Source organism: Eptatretus burgeri, chromosome 8 (genome assembly GCF_056783735.1).
Source record: "Eptatretus burgeri isolate ZD-2024b chromosome 8, Ebu_testis_v1, whole genome shotgun sequence".
Lineage (NCBI taxonomy): Eukaryota > Metazoa > Chordata > Myxini > Myxiniformes > Myxinidae > Eptatretus > Eptatretus burgeri.
The window spans coordinates 26,757,489-26,784,195 of NC_140968.1; the positions used below are offsets into that span (position 1 = coordinate 26,757,489).

The 26,707-nt window shown below is 42.7% G+C and overlaps 1 long non-coding RNA gene across 1 annotated transcript in view; it reads right to left on the reverse strand.

Moving 5' to 3' along the window:
• LOC147021378 (uncharacterized) overlaps positions 1-26,707 on the reverse strand; it is a 147,028-nt gene that overhangs the window by 85,239 nt on the left and 35,082 nt on the right. Inside the window, exons 5-6 of the long non-coding RNA XR_015060778.1 lie at positions 20,512-20,568; positions 17,751-17,875 (exon numbers count right to left, since the gene is read on the reverse strand). This is a non-coding gene — a long non-coding RNA (uncharacterized LOC147021378). The remainder of the gene's footprint in view (positions 1-17,750; positions 17,876-20,511; positions 20,569-26,707) is intronic.

Here is a 26,707-nt window from a genome sequence, read left to right on the forward strand (position 1 = left end):
GAATGCATTTCTAAACTCCCTTGTTATCTTTGCTGTGAATGGTAACGAATGCAGTGCTTGTTTGACTTAAGCTTTAACAATTCCAGGAAATGTGTTCTTCATGGGCAATTGGGATGAAAGTGGGGAGAGGAGGGGAGGGGAAGATGGGTGGTGCTTATCCTCAGCAGAGGAGAGAGTTTTGCATTTGGGTCTGTTTGTTACTTACGAAATCTAAAGATTTCATAAGTATATTGATGACTTCTGTCCTCCGTTTGTGTTTGTTTGTTTGTGTGTGCGTTTGTGTGTTTGTTTGTAGGCACGATAACTCGAGAACGGAAGACGCTACCAATGTCAAATTACACCACGTAATTCAGGAGGGTGATGGCTAGCGCTGATTAGATTTTGGTCAAAATCGGTCAAAGGTCAAGGTCACAGTGAGGTCAAACATAATTCCGTAAATTCATGTGGAGAAATGGAGTATTTTTGCTTTGGTCGACGTTACGAGTTCGTTTTAACTTCGATTTTAATTTTGTCTTCGGTTTTTGCGATCGCTTAGGACGCTTAACACTCAGTTGTCGAAATTCTGGTAAAAATCGGATGTTTTGGAGACGTTTTAAAATTGTATAAAAAATATTTCACTCGCCACATCACGGCTCGTCACGTGGTGCAGCATGCTCGAGCAGAGGCGTCGTTGATCACGTAAAGGTTTTCCGTGTACGCGCTGACGGTGTTTTCGATAAAGATGGTGTTTAAAAGTCATTTTTTATCCCAATAAAAGTTATCGCCGCATGCCTGACTCGCTAAGCTGTCGGATTATGCAAAGATTGTTGGTGGATGGCCGAATATTATGGTTTTGTGACTTTGATAAAATAATATTAAATAATTGCATGGAGATATGGAGATTTTTGCTTTGGTCGACGTTACGATTTTTGGTGGTTTGGTACAGAATCATCATAGAAACTTCTGGTTTGCGTCGCTACCTTCTCCAGAGACAGCTTTTATTAGACAAGGTCAGAGGTCAAGTTGACAATTCCATAAGTACCAGTCTATGACTGCTTGTTTCTCTGTTCCCGAAGACCCTATAACTTTCACTGAAAGATAATTTAAGACCCTTAAGACCCCTAACACCCTTGAAGACCCCTAAAACTCCTTGGACCCTTCGACCCCTTACAGCTTTTAAGGCCCTTCGACCCATTAGGACCCATAAGACCCTTTAGACCCTGAAACCTTTAATACCCCCAAGACCCTCAAAACACTGTTGACCCTATCGACTCCTTTACACACTTTAGAACCATTATGCCTCTTTGACCCTTGATAACTATTCAGGACTATTAAGTCCTGGCGAGGGTCTGCAATCTCTGATTGCTCTTTCTAGTTGTGTATGTAATGAATACATCATACATGACAATTAAATAACAACAAAAAGTGTTTTAATCACCAGGAAGTGTCAGAGTTTGCCCTTGTGCAATGAAAGGTGTTATTGAATTGATGACACTAAATGGAATCAACAGCTCGGTTGATTGAAGTGTATGATAACCGCCGTGGGAACCAAAACAAAGTTTGTGGTTAACATACTTGAATGAACGTTCTGTTGATTCCATCCGTTGCTTTACCTGTCTGGTGACGCAGATCGACACTAGCCTTAACCAGCATGTCTAGTTTTACCATTTTGATGTAACAACTAAACAATGGACTTCAGTTTCCTCGGTGGGTGCTCAAAAAGTTTCAAGAACAAAGTACAGTACCGTACTCCGAACAATCCGAGACGCGGGGCAAAAGGAACGAGGTGTAGAAGTAAATACATTTTCTTCCTATAAATATATATTATTACTAATCACGGATCAGAGGACTATGGCATCCTGTTTTTAGAACTTTTGAAGGTCTCTCGTATGAAGTTCATGTTTTATAATTTATGTCACAAATAATTTTTTCACCTTCGTGCTGGGATGTAAGACGCCATAAAAACCAATCACCAAGTGGGATTTTAATTCAGGTCTAACTGCAGAATTTAAACGGTGCACAAAGCTAATGGAACCGTAAACTATCAACACTTTCGATAATAAAATCTGCCCTTAAAGAGACAGATACCCAGAAACCAAATTGGATGAAACATTTTCAATCGCAAGCGAGCAATGTGACCATCTCAGGAGGTGATTATGGCAAGCATGATGTTTCAATAGATTTGTCAGGGGTTGGAATGTGGGAAGAATAGATATATTTGAATTGAAAGCCACTGCATCCTGAGCTGGAGTTTAACGCAAGACCAGCACTACCGATACATCCTTACAAAAAAATAAATGCAACCTGAAACACCAAATGCACCCCCAGGTAATATTCTTAATGTTTTGCAGTTGTGACCACCTTTGGTTCACAATTTCTTGGGCAAACCCCATTTCAAAGTTGGCCTCCAAAGCCAGTCACCGACTGGGCATCTTCCATCGTGCAAAGTTCTTCTGAGCCACACCTGAACTCCTATCCACCTACAAGGCCTTCATCCACAGCTTGATGGAGTACTGCTCTCCCCTGTTGGCTGGCACCCCTGCGTCAGCTTGATGCCGTAGAAACCAAGGCCTTCAATATTATTGGAATATTCTACAATGAAGCTGAGTCTATGGGTCTAACACTTTGCCATCATAGACAGGTTGGGGGTCTCTCTGTCTTCTTTCACCTTCTTTCTGGTTTTACACCCTCTGCCCTCTATGTACTTTGTCAGGTCAGGTCAGGGAGCATGCGCCAGAGCAGCACGCACCCCCCCCCAAACCAGAAACTCCCTCGTGAAACTGCCAAGATTCAGAACCACTGCTCACCTCCACTCATTTGTTCCTCTTTTTCGCCACCTGTGGTACCCACTTCCAGATTCTTTTAAATCTCATTTTTCCCTCCAGGTCTTCATGACAGCTGTTCACCATCATTCCAATCCAAAGTCATGATTTTTTTCACACCCGTTAAACCATCCCCCACTCCTTCCAAAATTTTACTTCTGTATCCATCTTGTCCACCCCTTGCGTTATCCACTACCCCTCATCATACCTGCTTCCCTTGTTTGTCCGTCTCCGTCTATTTTCTATCTCTGCCCTACTGTTGGTGTTTCTCCCTTCTCCTGCTGTTCCTTTGGTGATGTTGTGTCCTGATCCATTCTGTGTTCCAGCACTTCGACGAGCCTTGACTATGTATACAAAAAAAGAAAGAAAAGGAGGATGTCCCTCATGACAACCAACGCCAAATGCTTCTTGCAAATTGTAATGCATGATAAACACCAAAGTATTTTTGCAGACACCCCGGTATGAGGTGTGATGCAGGCCAAATGGCCCAAACAGCCAATTTACTATGTCGCTTTATTACCTCCGCCACTGAAGGTGAAGGAGGTTATGTTTTCACCCCATTCTGTCTGTTTGTTTGTTTGTGTGCAGGATATCTCAAAAAGTTGTGGACTGAATCATGAAATTTTCTGGACATGTTGGGTGTTTGACAAGGACGAAGTGATCAGATTTTGGTGAAGATCCGGATCCGGATCTGGGTACGAGAAATTTTTAAAGTCATTTTTCACCATTGAGAAATAGGGACAAAAACGATATTTAGCACGATATTTGAAAACATGTGTTGGGCCCGATATGTTCTCGTGGATCAGGTATTACGTGGCGGAGGTATGCGCTCTACCGAGTGCCCTTCTAGGTGACTTCGTAATTCTTCTTTCTTCCTCGTATGTATGTAGATGAAGCAGAGTGTACCTGAATTGGTGGTTCCACGTTAAAAAATAACCATGTCCTCATGAGAATGAATAACCTGCATGTTGGTTTTGAAGGATCCTCTCTCCCCTCTCCCCTCTCCCCCTCCCCTCTCCCCTCTCACTGGGCACATGGTGTAACGTTTGGAAATGTCAGGTAATGGTGAAGCTGTAATTAACGCCATGAGCCACTATCTCTCTCTCTTCTCCAAAAATCGTTGGCATCACTTTTCAGATCACCTTCACAGGTAAAGCTGTCACATCACAAGTCTGGCATTTCCGTTTGGAGTTTGTCACATTTGCTTGGCGTTTGGACCTGTTCTGTTAATGAGTGTGACACGTTGTCTTCTAACTGTTACACTGCATGGTCTTGCATCCTGAGGGTCTATTTCAAACGTCATTACCAACAAAGAATCTGACGAAGGAATGATAATCCCATCGGTAATCTTATTATTCCAACTTTAAATGCTTTGTTTGATCTTGAATCTTGATGGTGTTTATTTAAAGATTTTAATCTCAGTGAAAGTTGTTTTATAGATTTGCTTTGGGACCAATAAGATGAGTTATGCAAAAATAAATAATAAAATACATCATGCGTTTCATTGCTGTTTAAATTTAACCCCACATCGAAGGTCAGAGCAGTAGAAAAAAAAATGTTCCATATACTGTACGTACCTGTCCTGTAGACCTTTGTTGATTCATTTTATTGTGTCGTTCTACCTGTGAGTGTTCAGGGAGTCAGAAGCATAAAATACAGGTCGAAATATAACACCAGGGTTGTTCACTTCAATGGGTCGTTGTTCACCTAACCCTTTTGGTGTTCCCATCTGAAACCATGTATCCCATAGTGATCAGATCCCAGGTCCACATCCCACGTACTGCACTCATTTGTTCGTCATGCACCAATAATGACGTCCATGCAATTCATGTAAAAGTTCAGTTTTTAACTCCGTTGGTTCAGGTTATGTTTTCACCCCGATATATCTATCTGTCTGTTTGTTTGTGAACAAAATATCTCAAAAAGTTGCGGACGGATTTGGACGAAATTTGGTGGAGAGCTTGGGTATGTGATAAGGACGAATTGATTTGATTTTGATGAGCATCCAAATCCGGATCTGGATCCAAGAATTTTTTTTAATGATTTTTCACCATTGAGTGATCGGGTCAAAAACGACATATACAGGATATCTCAAAAAAGTTGCGGACGGATTCGGACAAAACCTTGTGGGCAGATTTGGTATGTAACCAGGAAGAATTGATTCGATTTTCGTGAAGATCAGAATCCGGATCCGGATCCGAGAATTTTTTAAAGTGATTTTTCACCATTGAGAGACAGGGCTAAAACGATATTCAGGATATCTCAAAAGGTTGTGGATGAACGAAACTTGGTGGATTCGTTGGTTCGGTGAGAAGAAATCAAAAGGAAATCACAAGGAAATCTAAAACAGGTGGAGGCCATTCAGCCCATCATGCCTGCGCGAACACCACACCAACCCATCCACACAAGATCCAAGGAAGAAAATGCAAAAAAAGTTTTTAATTAATGAAAGAATTTTGTTTGTTTGTTTTTTGTAGTTTTTCTATATTTTTTATTTTCTTCCCCTCAGGGGAGGAGGCACTGGCTTGGTTAAAAATACACACATCAACCACACAACCCCCCTTGACAAGACCACCACCAACAGCACTGTGCACGCAATCACCAATCAATGCTCAAACTACCTAAAAGTTTTATCAACATCCCGACACCCTCTATCTCTATAACTTCCAGGTACCTATCTAATTCTAAAAAAAAAAAAACTTAGACTTTTTCTGCTGCCACTACCTTTCCAGGGAGACCATTCCATGCATTAACTACTCTCTGAGTGAAAGTCCTCTGCCTTACTACCATCTTAACTCTTCTCTTCTTTACTCTCAGACTATGGCCTCTGGTCCTATCACTGTCTACTCTGTTGAATAATTCATCTGCACTTATTTTATCTCTACCTTTCATTATCTTAAACATCTCTATCATATCTCCTCGGAACCGCCTCCTTTCTAGTGAATAAAGCCCCGTCTCCTTCAGCCGCTCCTCATAGCTGAGTCTAGCTCGGCCCGGAATCAATCTAGTAGCCCTACGCTGAACCCTCTCGGTGGAGTCGATGTCCTTCCTGAATTGTGGTGACCAAAACTGCACACAATATTCTGGATGTGGCCCTCACTAAATTCCTATTCAATGTTAACACCTCCTCTTTTGATTTATATAATCGATCCCCCTCCGAATACAACCTAAAACCCTATTTGCTTTACCTAGAGCTGTCTGGCACTGCGCTGCCTGATTCCATACCATATCTATTACCACCTCCAGATCCTTCTCCCGTATGACACACTCCAAAATTATCCCTTGAATCCTGTAATATCCCTTTTCATTGTTCTTTCCCATCCCCAACACCTTACACTTGGTCAGGTTAAATTGCATCTCCCAATCTTTTGCCCAATCTATACAAGTATTAATACTTTCCTGTATCTGATCACCACCCCCTCTGCTAGCCACTTTACTTCCAAGCTTTGTGTCATTTTTTTAAAATAAAAAATTTATTATCTTCAATTCCTATTTTCCGCACTTTCCCAACGCAACCCATCAATTCCCTCCCAACTAAACACTGTTTCTTGTCTTAAATTTTTAATTAAAGCAAAAAAAAAAAAAACACAACAACCATTCTCCCGATTAAATTTTAGTTCAGGTCCGAATCCAGACCCGGCCCATCAGCGGGATACAAAACGTAAAGTAATGAGTATGGTGGAGGTATGTGCTCTACCGAGTTCCCTTCTAGTGCTTACTAATGTCCTTGATCCTTTTGTGATACATGTACAAGCTCCTTCATAAGCCTGAAACCCCCAAAAAAGTAATTGTTACACAATAACTTGATTTATAATGCAACTAAATGACACTTTAGTAATACATTGAGAGAATATAACTATTTAAACATCTTCAGTCGATGACTTATTTTAATGTCGAGCCACAGACTTATTGATCAACTTATCTTTGGCCTAATTGGGCGCTACGACATATCTTTTAAAATATCAATTTCACTTGTATCTCTCAATGTGTGATTTCTTTTGGAGAGATGAAATATCCGAATATGGTTACAATATAAACATATATGTGCTGTTACTTGCGTTTGATGGCTTCGACGCAACAAAAAAAACTTATTTTTTGAGGCCAAGGCAGACTCGATGCCCCTGCATGGATCCACCTCTCCAAACAAGGCCTTCCAGGTTCTGTCACACACTCCACTCAGCCTTAATGAAGTGCACTCTTACAACCCACACGGAACCTGCTCCAAATCGAGGTATCGCAGCACATTTACTTGATGCAACAGCTTGTTTCATGGCTAACTCACTCCTCTCATCAGTCTATCCTGTCTATCCACTGACTTTTGCACTTTTGCCAAAAGAAATGAAAAACTTTCAAGTCATTTAGAAAACTGAGATTTACTTGAACTAAATACACTTTTTTAATTTTTAAAGTTCATATCCGTATATGTTGAAAACGAACATCTGAGTCAATCAAACCTCAGCACATTTCCCAGATATTTGTGGGGATACTTTGACCATGACGATTGGCCAAAATTCAAGAGATACATTGATGCTGTTAATTAATGGCAGAAATACAAGCAAGTTTAAAATTCGTGAAACCTCCAGGCACATGTGAATCGTGATTCAATCGGAATGAGAAAATTGGAATGGCTACATGCTGGAAACATCGTGCTGAGAACAGAAAAAAATACCACGCAGCCGATTAATTTTTTTGTAAACAGAATCGAGGCTCATGAAATGGCAAGAACACTGAACGGATCAGGACATTAGAGGACAAAAGCAACAGTATAAAGAGGAGGGGAGAGGGGACACTAACATCTGGAGTTGAAGGACAAAATAGAGGGAGATTTGGACAAACAATTTGTGTGGGGAGGAATGAGGGGTGGGGGAGGATGCATGGGGTGGACAAAATGGACACAGAAGGAAACGTTCAGGAGGGAACAAGAATGACCGCACTGTGGTCACAACCTGCGACACGATATTTATATATATATATATATATATATATATATATATATATATATATATGTATATGTATATGTATATGTATATGTATATGTATATGTATATGTATATGTATATGTATATGTATATGTATATATATATGTATATATGTATATGTATATATATATATATATATATATATATATATATATATATATGTATATATATGTATATATATATATGTATATATGTATATGTATATATATATATATATATATATATATATATATATATATATATATATATATATATATATATATATATATATATATATATATATATATATATATATATATATATATATATATATATATATATGTATATATATATGTATATATATATGTATATATATATATATATATATATATATGTATATATGTATATATATATATATATATATATATATTGTTGCGGATCCGGGGTGGCGGGAATCTCACCCGGTCCCTGGAGCCACCCTCGCCACCACCGTCTCCGGGAGTCAATAACGCTGGCCAGCTCGGCACAGGCCTCGGGTCACGTGTCTTCAATCGCGATACCAACGTACTCCTGTACCTTACCAGTTGGGGAGATAGAATCCCAAGTTACAGACTGGCTTTGTCAGTGACCGAGCGGAGTCTACCAGTCTGTAACTATTTTGGTCTTGTATGCCAATCGAACGGATCGTTCCTCAACGCAACACGCATTAATCCATAGTGGCAACTTCATCAGAATTAACCAGATTTATTGGGGACATCAGGGATCACAACACAAGCAATAAACACGACAGTGGTTTTATTCACAATCAACCCGTTCTTAACTAGGGAACCACGGCTAAAAGGTTTCGAGGGGATTACTACGAAATATGCCTTATAAAACACGTGCAAACAAACATGCATGCAGGACAAGACAGAGTACTTGGTGATGGCTCATGGACGAGAGGACCATGTCCCAAAAGCACGAAGGTCGCTCGTAAAAACCAGCGGGTTTCCACGGGTTCGAACTCCCGCTCGAACGTGCCGCGCAGCAAGAAATGGCGGCGCAGCACTCCAGCTCCGGCCCAAGTCACCGCGTGCGCAGTTCTCTTCAGCGCGTTCCGGCTCCGCGCCACGTCGACGATGCGAGATCGCCGATCTCTCTCCAGGGTTCAGCGCACGAATCCCGGCCTGGCCTGTTCTCCATACAAGGTCTCAGTGGAGGTCCGAGTTCTGCGGGCGGATCACAACGTGTCGAGCCGTGAGGTGAGCAAGGACCGTCAGACGCTCCGCGTATCCTCTCCAGCCTAGCCGCCTCGAAGCCCGACTCCCGCTTCATCCCCTCAGTTCCTCTCTCGGTCGAATCACCGACGTGCAGGTCGGTTCAGCGTCTCTCCCGGAAGACCCAACACGGTGCCTCCTTTGTTCGCTCGCCTCGAAGTGACTCCGAGCACGCCTCGAGAACCCGGCCGTTCCTCACACACAGCACTCCTTTCGTCCCCTTTTCTTTTCTCCTTCGAGTCGTGAGGTGAATCGATGTGCAGGTTCCGTTTTCTCTGCCGGCCTATTCACCACTGCCTTTTTCTTTTCTCTCTCGCCTCGACACGCGAGCTCCTTCCACACACGTCTGTCTCGGCGACTCCCTGACCAAAAACTCTTCCCCTTCACGTCACTTCCTGTCCAGGCCACACCCCTCGCTGTAGGCCACTCCTCTCAGCTGACTGGGAGGGGCCTATTCCGGAATGAGGAAGGAATAATAGCGATCTCTCGTTTCACCACCATAGCACGAACACAAAAACAGTCTGTTACACCTCCCGACACACACATATCGTCCCTTATACCACACAACCTATCTATACATGAATTTAATGGGGGAACTGAGCTAATTCTATATTTAGTATTCCCGTAAGGGCCATTTCCGTAACACTACCCCCACCTTTCTCCCGAGGCTCTCGGAGACTCCATCTGGGGCAGCCCACGGCAATGGCCCTGTCTAACGTACAGCACAGATCTCCCATTTACTCCAACCCACAACATGGGAAGCACTTAACTCCAAAAATCAAAGCGTCACAGTAAGATTGGCATGTCCCAATCCCAGTGTGTCAGGTCACCAATCCAACAAACAAATTCACACTCTATGCACACTATTTAACATTCTAATCATGGGTTTGAACGGGAGGGCATTCAATTTTACTTTTAACACCACATTTGTATATGAGTAGAACATTCAAAGGTTCAAAGTTCTTTCACGTGTTCGCTCCTTCATGCCCCCTCCCGGCAATGTTGTCGATTCACCCCTGAGGGTTTCCTCACTTCGTGGCCTTATTGGCCTCTCACCAGGTGAGTTCAGTCGGCCCATATGGCCTACTCACAAGCAGTAGCAGGCAACAAGCCCTGCATTGGACAGCAGATGACACAGCAGTGGTGGCATGGTGATATCGATGGTAAACAAATGCAGTTCGGAGGCGTTCTTGAGGACGCAAATGAGTGTGATGACCTTAGACTTGGGGAGATGGAGTGTACCCTTAACCTTCCTTGCCTGACTTGTTTTGGTTAGGTTCTCTCCCTTTTTTTTTTCTTTCTCTTTTTTTTTTTTCTTTTGCAGACAGGACGGTGTGTTTCTTACTCAACTGTTATCTTCGTGGATGCGTGCTCATGACATACTGGTGGCCTCTCTGGCACTTGGAGAGGGTGACCTAGCCTGGCCCTTGCCAACAATTTCTCCCATCAACACTACTCGTACCAGGTATCACACATGAATGGTGCGGAGGAGAGTCCATGGAACCTAACCATTTACTTTTAGTTCTAGACAATGCAACAAACCCTGCTATGGCTAGAATGATCCTCATGACCCATTTTTCCCAACCTGGCACACTGTTCCATTCTATTAAACCTGGGCAAGGCCCTTCTTTGTCTTTTTTTCCATTTGGTGGTGCCAGGCATAACCTGCTGGCTGGGGAGTGTGACTACTACTAGGCCTCTTTGCCTGCTTCCAATCGGGGGTGGAGGACACCCAGCGACCTCGGGGTTCACCAGAGCGTGCTTCTGGCGCTCCTAACAAAGGGGTGGCTCTCTCTAGCCCCCATACTGTGCCCTCATAGCACCTACACTGTGCTCTCATAGCACCTATATGAAGTGCTCTCATAGCACCGACACCGTGCTCCCATAGCACTGAACCTACCGTGCTCTCCTGGCACCTCTGACAGCCTTCACCTGCCAGGAACCCCCAAAGCCCTGCTGCCCTGCTTCCCGACTCACCAACTTCCCATACCAAGTCACACTACCAACCAGTATCCCCATACCTTGGCCTGCACCTACCCCTCGCAGTCCACCTGCACAATGGAACAGCAGCCAGAATCCATGACAAATCCTCTAAGTCCCCCTAACCTACACCAACCTAGTTAAGAGACTCCTACCGACAGGATACGTTGTTCGCATTCACTCTCCTCATCTGCACAATCACGCCATTCACCCAAACTCTTTAATCATTCATTCCACAGTGCCGCACACCCAGTCCACAACACCATCCAACACATTTCACGTTTATGTGAAAGCAAAACACACCTGTCCCTCGGATACCACTTGGTCATCAAATTTAACTGGTATACTTTTTCATCAAACCCCAATTAATTTGTCACTACGTCCATCGTCCGCTGGCCTCCTCCATACTGCCCTAATTGTTTATTTCCAAAAGTTTAAACCAGACATCAAAATCTCTTCACAAGTCCCATGAACCTCTGCATGGTTCTAACCAGGCATTTCAATCCCTCCTCAAACAAGTTACTCTTTGTCATCCACTTGTTTCAGGTGCGTTTAACGCTCTGCCTGTAATGTCTCCACCACTTTTAAAAATAATCACCCAAATCCATTCGTGCCACTCTTATGCCTTCTGTCATCTCTCAATCTTGCAATCACTTCCGGTAATACCTCCAATCAAGATTTTCACATCCCCATAAGCCTACTTCTTTGGCTCATTGGAAGGGGGGTGAGGGAACGAATCCCTCATTACCCATTACATGACCCCGCCGCCTTTCCGCCATGGCTCAAAGGGGTCACGCCTCAATGGGGACCGTGATCTACCCTCTCCTTTTCTCCAGGGTTCGCGGAAGTCAGGCAAACCCCGATCGGTGGAATGACCTCCCCCTCTTCTCCAGGGTTCACGGAAGTCAGGTAAACCCCAATCAGTGGAATGGCCTCCCCCTCTTCTCCAGGGTTCATGGAAATCAGGTATACCCCAATCTGTGGAATGACCTCCCCCTCTTCTCCAGGGTACGCGGAAGTCAGGCAAACCCCAATTGGTGGAACGGCCTCCTACTCTCCTCCAGGGTTCACGGAAGTCAGGTAAACCCCAATCAGTGGAATGGCCTCCTCCTCTTCTCCACAACTCTCTCAAGACAGATAAACCCCACTCAGCGAGCCAAACCACTCGTGTGCTCAGAAGGGTCCGAAGACCAAATGACATACGCCAGCGCCGCCTGCCACTCATCTGCACTCCACTCCAAAGTTCCTGTGAGGCTGATAGAGAAATCAAAATCCAATTTTTAAATTGGATTTCTAAAATCCAATCTAACACTGCTCCTGGATGCAGCACCTCCAACTCTGTAAGAACCCATGCGGAGCTGTCCATTATGGTTTCTGTCCCCTGGATCAAATTCTGTCCTGGTGGCATTTCTATTTCCTCTTGAACTTCAAACCTATTTCCCATGGCTCCACTCATTCCATGCTCAGGACTCCCACACACAGCAGGCCGCACACATCCTAAGGTTATGTGTTGACCTTCCACACCCTCAACCTTGTCTGTGTACTGACCAACTTCCTTGCATTCCAGGGTTACATTCTCGACCGCCAGGTGAGTACCCACACACACTTCAGCCTCGGCAACACATACCGGTGCTGTAGTCTGGAGTGTGGGCTCACAGCATTCATTCACAGGCACTCCACACACACATTCAGGGGGCACGCGTACGTGCACCCCATCGGACAGAGTCTCTTCGTTAACATAAAATTCAATTTCTACCCTAAGCTCATCGTCCGCACCATGTATGCATGTACCCACGTACCTGCTTCGTTCCAGAGTCACCTCTGTCCGGTCGCTTCTCTCCAGCAGGTTACTCATCATTGGTTCGCCACTCTCCTCTGGGGCTGTCAAGCTCCACACGCTGGACCTGCTCAAAATGTATCTCACTCGTCAACAACCCCGCATGCTCCCTCAATGTCTCAATCACCAGGGTTTGCTCGAAGTGTGGTGTCATCCGACGAGTGATGTCAATCAAGGTCCACACCACCAACATTACACCCTGTGGTGACGTCACACATCCCATATCATTGTGCTGTTCTACTTTGTGGCTCCATTTTCTTTTCCATTCGAGTTGTTCTTCCTCTCTGAGCCTTTTGAGTTGTTCATTATCTTTCCGGAGTTTTTCCATCTCCGTGGACTCCAATTTTGCTCTCTCCTTGAGTTGTTTAATTTCAAACTCCAATTGTTTTTGTTTTCTACCCCACCGTCTCTCATGATCTTCATTCTCCAATCTCATCGTTTCTTTCAATTGGCATATTTCCTTTTCCTGTTTCATTCGTCGTTCTTTCACTATCTCCACATCCTTCAACCTTGCTTTCTCCTTTAGTTGTTCTTGTCCCTCTTTTTGTTTCCTCCTCCACTGTCTCTCTTGTTCCTCATTCTCCAATCTCATAGTTTCCTTCAATTGGCCGAGCTCCTTTTCCCGTTTCATTCTCCGTTCTCGCTCTTTCCTCTCTCAAGATCCTCAGCTCGTCTTGTAATCCCGTCTCTTTGTCTTGATGTTCCTGTAACTCAGAAGCTTTTTTCCATAATTCCTCTCTCACTTTGCATGCTTCCTCACTCATTTCACCTATTCTCTTGCTCATCTCCGCCTCCCTTTCCAATGCTTCCATCCTCAATTCGTCCCTTTTCTTACTGTATTCCTTTAGCTTTTTTCTGCCATTCCTTTCCCATTCTTATCTCCCCTTCCAGGGTTTCTCTTTAAAACTGGCCTGTCCTTACCTCTCGCTTCAGTAGTTCCAATTCCCCATCTTGTTTGCGTTCTAGCTTCGTTTTCCTTTCTCCTTCCTCCCTCATTTCTTCCTGTAGTTCTTCGAACTGTTTTGACTTTTCCAACCATTCTTCCTTCCCTTGCTTCAGATGTTCCTCTCCTTTTTTATCTTCTGTTCTAGGCTTTCTCTTTTCCGAATGCCTTCTTCTACCTCTCGCTTCAGTCGTTTAAATTCCACATCGTGCTCCCATTTTTCTGTTTCCAGCTTCGTTTTCCATTCTCCTTCTAAGTTCTCTCAATCCCGGGAATTACTAATTTGCTCTTCCTCTATTCTTTCATTCAGTTTGCTCTTCGCATATTCCAACTGACGGGTATAAAACGATTTATACCCGTCCAACTCACGGGTATAAATTGAACAGTCTGGTGTTGGTGTAGTAGTTGGGGTAGCGGCTTGGGATCCAAAAGGTCCTGGGTTCAAGCCCCGTTGTCTGCTTGAATTAATACACCAGGAGGTTGACTCAGCCTGCTATCCTTCCGAGGTCAGTGAAGTGAGTACCAGTGTACTGGGCCCAGTGTATGCCCCGGTTAGAATATGTGTACCATATCCCTGTGTCATAAGAGGCGACCAGGGTTGTGTCAGGAAGGGCATCCGGCGTAAAACCTGTGCCAAATCATTATGCGGATCATAACGGATGATTCGCTGTGGCGACCCCTAACAGGAGCAGCCGAAAGAAGAAGAAGAGGAGGGTATAAAACACTACCAAATTCTTTTTTCCACAAAGTTTGTCGACTCTGTTTGTTAAGTTATGTTTTTGCTACCGAATTCGTTCCAGTAAATCGTCCAATCGCTGTGTCCCCTCATACACGTAATTTTGCTGAAGCTCGTCTGCGTGCCGTTGTGACTCGTCCACTCCACTTTGCACCTCCTCGATATATTCTTCATAACACTTCACCTTTTCCAAGACATGCCCCAATTGTGCCTGACGCCTGCCAATGTTCGCGTCGTCATCCTACCACGCCTGCCATGGCACATGCCGTGACCACGTGGTCTGAATCTGTGGGCGGGAGCGTTTCCTTCGAGCCTTGTGGCTCGTTGCGCTATAATTAGCCCACTCCCAATCCGTGTCGCGCCGAGATGGAGTCGCGCCGCCATTTTGCAACTCCATTTTCTTTATAATTTGCAAATTTTTCCTCCAATCAAGCATAAAATCACTACCAATTGTTAACACAATCGGTGTTCTGCAAATTTACGGAGGTGGAAGCGGAGAGTTCGTCATCCCACTACTGATGACCAATTGTTGCGGATCCGGGGTGGCGGGAATCTGACCCAGTCCCTGGTGCCACCCTACCACCACCGTCTCCGGGAGTCTACCTTCGAGTCGTGAAGTGAATCGATGTGCAGGTTCCGTTTTCTCTGCCGGCCGATTCACCACTGCCTTTTTCTTTTCTCTCTCGCCTCGACACGCGAGCTCCTTCGACACGCGTCTATCTCGGCGACTCCCTGACCAAAAACTCCTCCCCTCACGTCACTTCCTGTCAAGGCCACACCCCTCGCTCTAGGCCACTCCTCTCAGCCGACTGGGAGGGGCCTATTCCGGAATGAGGAAGGAATAATAGCGATCTCTCGTTTCACCACCATAGCACGAACACAAAAACAGTCTGTTACACCTCCCGACACACACATATCGTCCCTTATCCCACACAACCTATCTATACATGAATTTAACAGGGGAACTGAGCTAATTCGATATTTAGTATTCCCGTTAAGGGCCATTTCCATAACAATATATATATTTTTTTCCGTGTGTCTCTGTCTTTCTCTCTTTGTCTCTGTCCCTGTCTGTCTGTCTCTCTCCGTCTGTCTGTCCCTGTCTGTCTCTCTCTGTTTCTCTCTGTCTCTGTCTCTGTCTCTGTCTCTGTCTCTCACTTTTTGTTCATAAAAACCTGTACGTAGTCGTTCGAGGTGGAAGACTTTACTCTTGAAAAAATCCGGTAACAGGCCGATTGTGAAGCACTCTTAAAAGAGTCGATTGCTCCCAGTTCTCTCCGAATGAGTTGATTCAGCACACTGTCACAAATTGTTTCACCCCAATATCGGGCCGTTCACAAATTACATATCAGTTTTTTTTTTAGGGAAGCATGAACGCGTTTGATTAAACCTTACTAATAATTATAATTATTGGACATATGATTATATTTTTTGGGGTCACTCAGTGTAATACTCGACCCAAATAAAGGCAATGTGAATCTGACGAAACAAACGCGTACAGTGTATGGTATAATCAGTAGAGGCCGACAGGCCTAATCTATTTGGCCCACCAGAAAACCAAGATGGCGGTTGAGTTTGAGCCCTTTTCGTGCTGTTACAAAACACCAGGTGGGTTGACTCAGCTTACTGGAAACAGGGGGCACTGCATCAGTGACACAGCTGTGCTCCCAGCAATGATCCAACCAGCAGCCTCAGGCTGCATAAAAATAATAGAAAAAAAACTGCAATGATGACATAAAATTTGCAATTGTATTGAAGTGAACATATTGTAACCTACTACTTGCGCTACCAACACCTGATCATCCTCGGCTGCAAGATATTTTGCAACTTTCACGTAAAATTTGCAATTTCCAAATGTGGGTTAAATATTTATACAAAAGTGATTGATGGATATATGGAAGACCCACAAACCGTTTAAAGAAGACTTCAGCATGGAAGAAAAGATGTCCGAGACGTTCAGATTCCGAGTCAGTTATTTTATTAAATCGTGACCATAAATCCACTGGTAACTGCTGCCAGGAAACCCCGTACCAGAAATCCTCTGATAAACCAGAGCTCAAGCATATTTACTACCTAGCAGGGCGTGTTTACACATTGTGTCAGCATACGAACCATGCTTCCCCATTGTCTCGAGTCGCTCACCTGCATTTGATTATTCATTTATTTTTATTTTCATTTACAGATGTTTTCCGACAGTTCTGTGATTTTTTCTGGTGTATCGGCTTTGATGTCCGTCGGCACGCAAACTTATTGTGATTCCCCATTGGCTCGGATCACTCACCTGCGTTTTTTTCATTTATATGCCTGGTGTTGGCATAATGGTTTGGGTGGTGGGCTTTGGATCCTAGGGTCCTGAGTTTGAATCCTGCTCAGCTGTTGAATTAATACCAGGTGGGGTTGACTCTGCCTTTTCATCCTTCTGAGGTCGGCAAAATGAGTGCCAGCATGCTGGTATCCTGTGTCGGAGTGGCGACCCATCCAGGATTGTGCCCAATAGCCAAGGAGACCGCTTAAGCAGCACCAACACTCTGCACAGAGTATGGTACCAATCTCCTCCCTCCTCCTCCTCCTCCCAATGGCTCAGATCACTCACCTGCGTTTTTTTCATTTATTTATAAATGTTGTCTGACGATTGTGATTTTTTTCCAGTGAACTGGCTTCGATGTCCACCGACACGCAAAATTTCAGCTTTTTACGCCACCCGGAAGGTACCGATCTTTAATATCAGTCAGCGAGTCAGTCAGAGGCAGACAGTTTGGAGAGCAATGTGGGATGCCACATGAACAGTTTTACGAGACCATGGGGGATACAGAATGCACTTCATGTTCTCCCATCTCCCGAAAAGCAGGATTAAAAAATCATGTGATACGGAGAGGTGCACCATCTTTCTGCAGACACTTCAAGAGATAGAATATAATTATTTATTCTCTGATGCAGACATCTGCTTTGCAAGAATAGTCTTGAGAGAAAGCAAAAAATAACATCCAAGGAAAGTGAGAGTCATTGAACACACCATGAGATATAAAACTGAAAGAAGCAAGTGAAGCAAGCAGGATGTTTCCACATATTCACAAAATTGTCCTTTTAAGGATGACGTTTCCATTATGGAATCCCATTCCCCAAACATGTTCCAAGGAAACTGTTTGAACGAACAAAATATTATGGAAGTGTGGGGTAACTTGCAGTTTTAAACAAAAATGTGCTGGACTCAAAGGGGCTTTGGAGATTTAGAAACTCACCTGTGCTGTCTGATCACAGGTACACACTCACGTATCTCTGTGAACGAGTCTGTGATCTCTCAGTAAAACCACGTAAATTACGAACAGCAACTGTTGATGTACAGCCAGTAATCCTGCAGACATTTCTGATCAACAAAAGCCACAATTATCCTCCTTACATGGTATATTGCAACAAAAATACAAGGAATAACAACAATGTCACTAGCTAGAGCAAATACTCTCTAAGCAAATAGGCTAGGCTGAACAGTTTACATTTTGTATTCCACTGATAGACCAGACCTGAACCCGTACCTCAATCAAAATCCATTTGGCTTGTTCTTGTCACCTACCCAACTCATCCACTAAGTTTTGTCATAATCCTTCCACAACTTTTTGAAATATCGTGCAAGATGTGGTTTTGGACCGCACCTCTCAAAGGTGAACAATCACGAAAAAAAAAAATTTCAATCTCTTATCCGGATCAACATCCAGATCTTCAGCATAATTGAATCAATTCGTTCTTTTCACACACCAAATCTGTCCACCAATTTTCGTGCCAATTCAACCGCATCCTTTTGAGGTATCCTGCCCACAGACAAACAGACAGGGGTGAAAACATAACCTCCGACCACCTTCGATGGCGGAGGTAACAAGGAACTTTGGCCCAGAAGGAGGCTATTTGGCCCATCATAAGTGCATTCCACCAACACCAGACCAAACAAATTCGACTCAGGTCCCAGGGGCAATCTCAAAAGTTGGAGGTGGGAAGTGCCATATTCGCAAACATAATAGGTATATACATATAATGGGCTGATGCCATCTGTCTGTCTGTCTGTCTGTCTCTGTCTGCCCCACCCTGAATAAGGGAAAAACTCCTCAGAGAGAAAAAAAAACATTGAGGAAACGTTGCTTCAAATTAATCCAAACCTATGGAAAAAACAATAATTTTTTCAATCAAATGAAGAATTTGTCCCAGGCGATATCCAGGCAACAAGGTGGTGCGCTGCACGGCTGCTCTGCCTTAATCGCTGTTCATCGGGAGGTAGACCAAAGGAGATGAGATGAAACAGAGAGAGACCACCGTCATGTCATTAAATGTGAAAGCAACAGGCCTTGTGCTTTGGCCTCATTGCAGGAGGTAGCAATAATAATATTAATAGCTTTAGATTTCACATAATCTAGGAAAGAGATACGTGAAGTGAGGTCACCAGTACATAGGGGAGAGCAGTATTCCATTAAGCTACGGAAAATCCTGGCGTTGCCTTAGTGGTGTTAGGGTGGCTGGCTTGAGATCATCGGGTCCTGAGTTTGAGCTCCGTCAGCCACTGAATTAACACCAGGTGGGGTTGACTCAGCCTGTCATCCTTCCAAGGTCAGCGAAATGAGCAGCAGTGTACTGGTAATAGGGGCACTACATCAGCGGCATAGCCGTGTCCCTCACCAATGATTAGGGATAGGGACACTACATCAGCGACATAGCTGCATACGTACTAGGGGCACTACGTCAGTGGCATAGCTGTGTCCCTAACCACACAGCAGCCTCAAGGCTGTTCACCAGAGTGTGTGTAATATGAGAGTGTGTGTAGCTACTGACAAAGACCTGAGAGGCTGTGAGTAGTTCAAATTTCTCAGAGAAAGACTTGGAATAACTCAGGATATGAGGAGGTCATATTTATGAGGTCCATCAAAGAAAGACCATGGCTATTTGTGAGGCCTAGAAATTCATGACTGAACCTCGAGCTGACTCTGACCATGGAAATAGATTGATGTGTTCTTTTGACAATCTTTCCAGAGCAAGAGAGCTGCAAGAACATCAACTCCATGTTTGGCAAACCCTCTATCAAGTTGTGATCCAGAACATCATTGATCCGTTGCTTTCACGGGTTCAAGTACCATGTAATACCAAAGGAGATGCTATCAGATACCAATACATGTTGTCCATTTCATTGTGTTCCTATCACAGATCGTTATTGTTATCACATTCTGACAGGGCATTGAATATACAGTACAATTATTTGTCCATTTTTAAATGAAAAGCAGAGGGAGAGCCTAATCCAGGAACTGCTCCTATAAACAATTGACAGAAAGTTCAGCAGTCAGACAGCAGCAGAAGTTGATGAGAGCAGCCTTGGTTGATTGCCTCCATCAAAGTCTACCCATGCTGGCTCTGTTCTCGGGGCCTTGAGCAGAAATATCTGGCAGGGCTGATCATTTCACCAAAATGCTGATCAGCATGAGTTGAGGTCTCATCCAGGATGCGACTTCAAGTGAAATTGTTGTTTTTTGATATTCATGTGGTTTCACGACTGTGTTCAAGTATTCTGTTTTCTTCATATTAATGTCCACCAATCATCAGCAAAGTGTTGAAATAAATGACCAGAAACGACGACGACAGTTGAGCCCCGTTTATAGTAACACTTTCATAATAAATTTGGTTTGAACGAACAGTACTTTATTGGGCAATCCCATTTGAATTAACCAATATAAGAAACAAAACTTGAATAAATATATTTATCGAAATCCAAAGAGTAATTGTAGAGAAATTAAGTAAAATTATCTTTGATCAATTAATTAAGAACTATTTTGGCCAAACTGGGTGAGGGGTGGGGGCGTGCTTTGATGGTTTAACAAACTCCTGTCGTCCGAATCCAAGAGAGCTCCGTTTTTGGGAGAGTCGACAAGGGGATATTATATATCAAGTAATATAGATTACATCAACTTATGATGTACTATCTTATATCAACTTAGATCTCATATCAACTAAATGGCTTGTTCCTGTCACCTTCGCAATTCATCCACCAAGTTTCATCCGAATCCGTCCACAATTTTTTGAGATATCCTGCACACAGACAAACAGACAAAAAGACAAAAAGACAAACAGACAGAAAGGGGTGAAAACATAACCTCCTTTACCTTCATTGCTGGAAGTAAAAAATGGAAAAACTATAAAATATATATATATATATATATATATATATATATATATATATATATATATATATATATATATATATATATATATATATATATATCAGCAGATATACTCTGACAAATTGGAGAATGACAAAAGAGCAGGAAGATGTTTTCAAAAAAGAGCTTGACAGAACAGGGATCGATCGATCGACTCTATGGAATGGCTAAGAAGAAGTCAAATTATTTGGGATGGAGACCGAGTCATCATCAATTCCCAAGACCAAAGACACTACATCAATGCCTTCAATAAAATGGTGGGATTGAGCCAATCGGACAAATGCAGGTTTTGTGGGGTAGAAACAGAAAGTATTAGCCACGTCCTTATGGGATGTAAAAAAACTCATGTCAGAAAAGCTGTACATAGAAAGACATGACACCGTCAGGAGAGTAATCCACTGGCACATCTGCAAACATTTGAACATCCCGGTCCCAGAACAATCATGGAAACACAAACCAAGGCCGAGCATTGAAAATGAACATAAAATGCTCACACATGACAAGATGATGCCATAAAGTGTGGACATTGCAAACAAAGCATTGCGTCTCGACACGGGGCTCAAACACAAAAATAAAAAGTCAGCATTTTTGATCAAGGTTTCAGTTCCTAATGACTTTGGACTAAATGTCACAGAAATCAGGAAAAGAACCAAATACCAGGATCTGAAAAATGAGGCTGGGACTTGGAAATTGAAGAAATCTGAAATGATACCAGTGATAGTCGGAGCTACAGGAATGATGATGATAAAATGTTTCCTTTTTTTTTTTGTTTTAAATTCTTAGCCATGCCATCGAGTCAAATGATAAAATGTTCAGACTGACGGAGGTACTGTACGTGCTATACCGAATACCGTTCTAGTTTACGAAGAGATCGAGTGTAGCAGTTGGACCAGTAGTTGTAGCATATAGTTTTTGAGGATATGAGAGAGTGGGAGCCACCTTTAAGGACAAGTACGGCTACGGTCCAAACGAGTCGCTGTTGACCGTCTTGGTCCCATTCCAGCCCATTGTATTGGGGCGTCTGAGGCAACGAAACCAAAAGCAGAGACAACATTCACCCCGTTACATTCCTGTATTCTCTCTTGCCCCTGTTTAAATGTTTGCTTGCTCATTTGCAAAACCTGTCTTTCCCGACACCTCCGTTTGTTGTACTCGGCTTGCGGCCATAGTGATAAGTTATGAGTGCATGTTCTGTGTTGTCTTGTTAGGGCTCAGTTACGGTTTGTGCCCTTATTGTGAAGTTTAGTGCATTCTCATTTATTGATTATGTCACTGTTCTTGTTGTTTATAAATATCAATTCACGTGTTATTAAAACTGCTTGTTAACTTAATAGAGATGGGATGTTTTCTCTTCTCACCAACAGGCTGTTCGGAAAAAAAAAAATCAGAAGCCATTGTAATAGTGCAGGGATTTTTTTTTCATCTTCAAATGCACAGATTCAAATCTGTCCAATCACCGTTCAGGTATTCCAGAGTCACACGATGCCCCATAATAGTATGGGTCGCTGCCCCCATAATAGCAAGGAAGGGTGTTTTCATTTGTCTCTATAATGTTCTTTCACACCAGGAAGCCGTTGTTCGTTTCACACAGGCTTTAATAAAACTCTGCACCATCGCAGCACATGAGCCCACCATTTACCCCCCCTCCCACCCCTCTCATTCCTCCTCACAGCAATGCTTCATTCGTTCATACGATCTCCCTGACACCAGAACAAGTCTCCACTTTGAAGTGCTATAAAATGACATTTTTCTACTTGTACCACCAGGGTAGTTCATCAGCACAAGCAACCAAGGTTTGTGGTTTCGATGGGGTTTCAAGTATGTATGAATTAGTTGTCAACCCAATAGGTGGCTGGGAACAAGTGCAGGTTGTTTTATGTTTGTACCTTAGAAGACTTGAAGTATCGCTATACTGCATTCCAATTAGAATGCAGAGATCCCAATTTCAAATCCAAATGCTATCAAATTCTCACCATGACAAAGCGAATGGCTGTTGAGTAAATTGCCAATATACGACTTCGGTGGTAAATCTCGTGCCTTTCAGGATGAAAAAGTGCTCCAATTAAAAAAAGAGGGAATTTTATGGGTCACGTTTGGGAGAGGCCAAGGAGCTCGAAATGGGACTGCAGTGATCATTTCATTTCGTTTTTAATTTAGCATCCATGCAGGTGCACGGCTCCCATGCTGAGATGGAGAAGGAGATTTAACTGATGTGAAATCATCAGAAATAGATGTACAGTGGGAAAGGCATAGTATTGTGCGGTAATAGAAGCAATCCTTGACGTGGAAAGAATGGGAGACAAGCCTGCTTCACCAATAGCCTATAGGCCTTGCCTGGTGCAGTCCAATGAAGTTGACTTCGTCCAAGATATTGGAAATCACAAATTTGGATGTCTCCGCTAAGACAGCGAGCACGTTTCAAGACATCATGCAAATTAAGCATGGATGTGAGAAACGTGCAAGCAAAAGTAGCCCTCCCCACCATCGAGTTTTCCTTTTGTACAATAAGCACACAACACAACAGCTCAACTTGGAGCACATGAAAGGCTTAATGAGCAAAATTAACATTTATTTGTAGAATTATTTATTGGGGGAAAGCTTGGAAAAGAATATGCTCATTGAGCAGGAGAAAGAAGGCAAGGTAAGAATTGGAATACAACGAGACTATTATGGAGAAATATCTTCACTGAGCTGCAAACTCCACCAAGTTGAGAGATGAAGAAATTATTTAATAATATTCCAGTTGCCTGTTATTTTTCATACCAACGTACATGATAATATGTAACGACGTAAGCAATATATTTATTCGAAAATGAATTACTTAATTATTTTTGGGATTATTCCCAATTTAGTAGTCTACTTCAGCCCCAATCAACTTACACTTTTTTTAAATTAGCAGATTTATTAATTTTTTTTTGTATGAGTACCAACTATAATTTGGATAGAGACAATGATACTACATCTACGTATGAATGTCCCGCTGACAAGTGAAGACTCGAGAGTTTTGATTCATCACTGACGGTGCCATGAGAGGTACACTGCCGCATCAAAGAGCGACAGCATGCTTTTGAATGTTCTTCCATGGTTCCGACTTTGACTAATTGAGCGTCATCCCAAAATGATATCGATGAAACATATCATGTCCATTACCCAGATACGTAGATCTGTTAAGGCATATCCAGTAGATCCAGCTTTGTATGCTTTTATGTTGTAGCACCTACAACACATCATCATCATGCATGACCATAGTCTGTTTCCAGAGCATTGGTTCTGACACCGAAGATTTTTTTTTTTAAACGTGTCGCGGTGAATGTTAGCAGATGGGGCACTCGGCTTAATGTCCCACCCAAAGGACATTCAGCTTCCATCTGAACAATATTCTCAATGGCAAAAGAAAGAATATTTAAAATAGCTTCACAGAATAACGTGAAATCATTGGAATTGTAACCATCTCAGGTGTTAGCAACATTCCAGGTGAGCATCTCCAGTATATTAAATAAAATCAGGATATATGAGAGGCGTTCCCAAATGTTCTTGGAATTTGGTAATCCAAATAGTCCAACAAAGAGCAGTGTCGTGTTCTTTTTCAACATAGGCCGACAATTAACAATGTATAAGTAGTCAAATTGAAAAACTGAAAAACTGAAAAACTGAATATCCTTATTACTAATTATACACTTGTCAAGTGACTGCTTGATCAGCACTGAAGACACTGTGTAAAGAGTAATATGATGATGATGATGACAATTCGTTGTCTATGTATGTGTATAAATAAATAAATTATATATATATATATATATATATATATATATATATATATATATATATATATATATATATATATATATATATATATATATATATATATATCTATAATGAGGTGTCGTTCTGTCTATTCACTCTCTCCTCTCGCTCTCACATCACCACACATCATCACTAAACTTGATAGACCTAATCAACGATGTCTTGCAATTCTGCTTACAACTCCTCTATTTATTCCTTTCGGCTCAGTAAAAAGTAATCTTTTCTCTAAGTGTTCACCATGCAGATGATGTCAGGGTATTCATGGCCGAAGCTTCCAATCCCAGCTGTCTCGTGATTGTTGTTGTTTCTCTATGGTCTTCTCAGCCTATCGAATGGCATTCCATCCTCTCACTCGTCAAGGATTATATCCGCTCATCTCTGGAATAATAAATGCGTGTGTGTGTGTGTGTGTGTGTGTGTGTGTGTGTGTGTGTGTGTGTGTGTGTGTGTGTGTCTGTGTGTGTTTATGTACCATCCATAACTCCAAAACCATGAAACCTAGCGGCCTAAAACTTTGCATGCATTCTAAGGGAACGAAAACTGGGTATTTGGGTAAATTTAAACACCCCTTTTCAAGATGATTAGCGGGGTGCTCATCATGAAAATAAAAAAGCTACCTATTGGTCAGCCCACTTTTCCCTCGCAGGGATCTACAGCAACAATTTTGTTTTTGCCTGCTCGAAAATACCTTGCCTTGGAGCCACGATGTACTCTGATGGACTAATGAAAGTATATAATCAAAATCTGTGTTCCGATTTGAGGATGGGAACTCGTCGACTAAATAAGTGTCAAAATCTGGAATGAAATCTGAAAATTTAAAGACATTAATTAGCAATTCTTATAACTAAGTGTATTTCGTAAAGCAAGGCTGTGATCCCTCCTTCTCAATAGTTGAAGAGTGATTGTCATTGCCCTATGTCCTAGTGTCTTGTGCATTTGTCCGTTATTATTTCATTCATTATAGTTGGACATTATCGTTGGTTCGTATAATTATTATCATTAGTGCAATTGTATGTTGCCAGTTAGTAATGTTCAATATGCAAATGCAGATATGAGATCTTCATTGTTAGTTCATGGCATTTTCCTGTGTACCACATCGTGTGAAAGTAATCAGACTAATATTGTCTATTTTCTCTTTTGGTTGCAGATAAAATGCCATTATCACTGTCATTAAAATATTCAACTTGACAAAAGAATTCTTCTTCAATAGTTACACAAGAAAATACAAATAAGTATTTAATTAGTCGGAGGGCTGGGGAAATTCCCGAGAGATTTGTTTTTTTACTTCTTTTGGAAGTTACGAGTACGTGCCCGAACGTGCAACCCCCCCTCCCCCCCCCCAAAAAAAACTTTCAAACCGCGAACCAGAAATAACCACACAGGCCGTTCCTTCGCTCTCGTAAACAACGACTGCATTGGGGCATTGTGTTTATCTATAAATGCGCATAAGAAATCGAGAAATTATTATAATACAATAAGTCATCACTATCCGGAAGTGGTGCGTGCCCGTACGGAATGTTCACATGCATTCCACGAATTATCGCTTGGATTGAAGTAACAACTGCTGTGATACTTACACACACAGAGTTAATTAAAATCCAAATTAAAATCAAGTTTACCTCCCCGTCTTTGCTTGCCATGACATTCGCTGCCATTGACCATTGCCACTCCTACGCCACGGTACCTAAGGCACCGATCCCCATCATAACCGGCACGGCACGTGACGTCATCATCGGCCGGCCGCGCACCGGCCTACGCAGCCATGTGTCCTTTCATTGGTTGGTAAATAAATGGCCCTAACATGGGAATCACTTGTCCTATTAATATCAAACCTTGAAAAGGCACATCCACAGGGCCCCAGCAATATACGTGGCAAGTTTCAATTAGATCGGACCAGTGGTTGTAGAGAAACAGCAGTCACACACACACACACACACACACAACACACACAACACACACAACACACACAACACACACAACACACACAACACACCAACACACCAACACACACAACACACCAACACACCAACACACCAACACACCAACACACACAACACACACAACACACACAACACACACAACACACACAACACACACAACACACACAACACACACACACACACACACACACACACACACACACACACACACACACACACACACACACACACACACACACACACACACACACACACACACACACA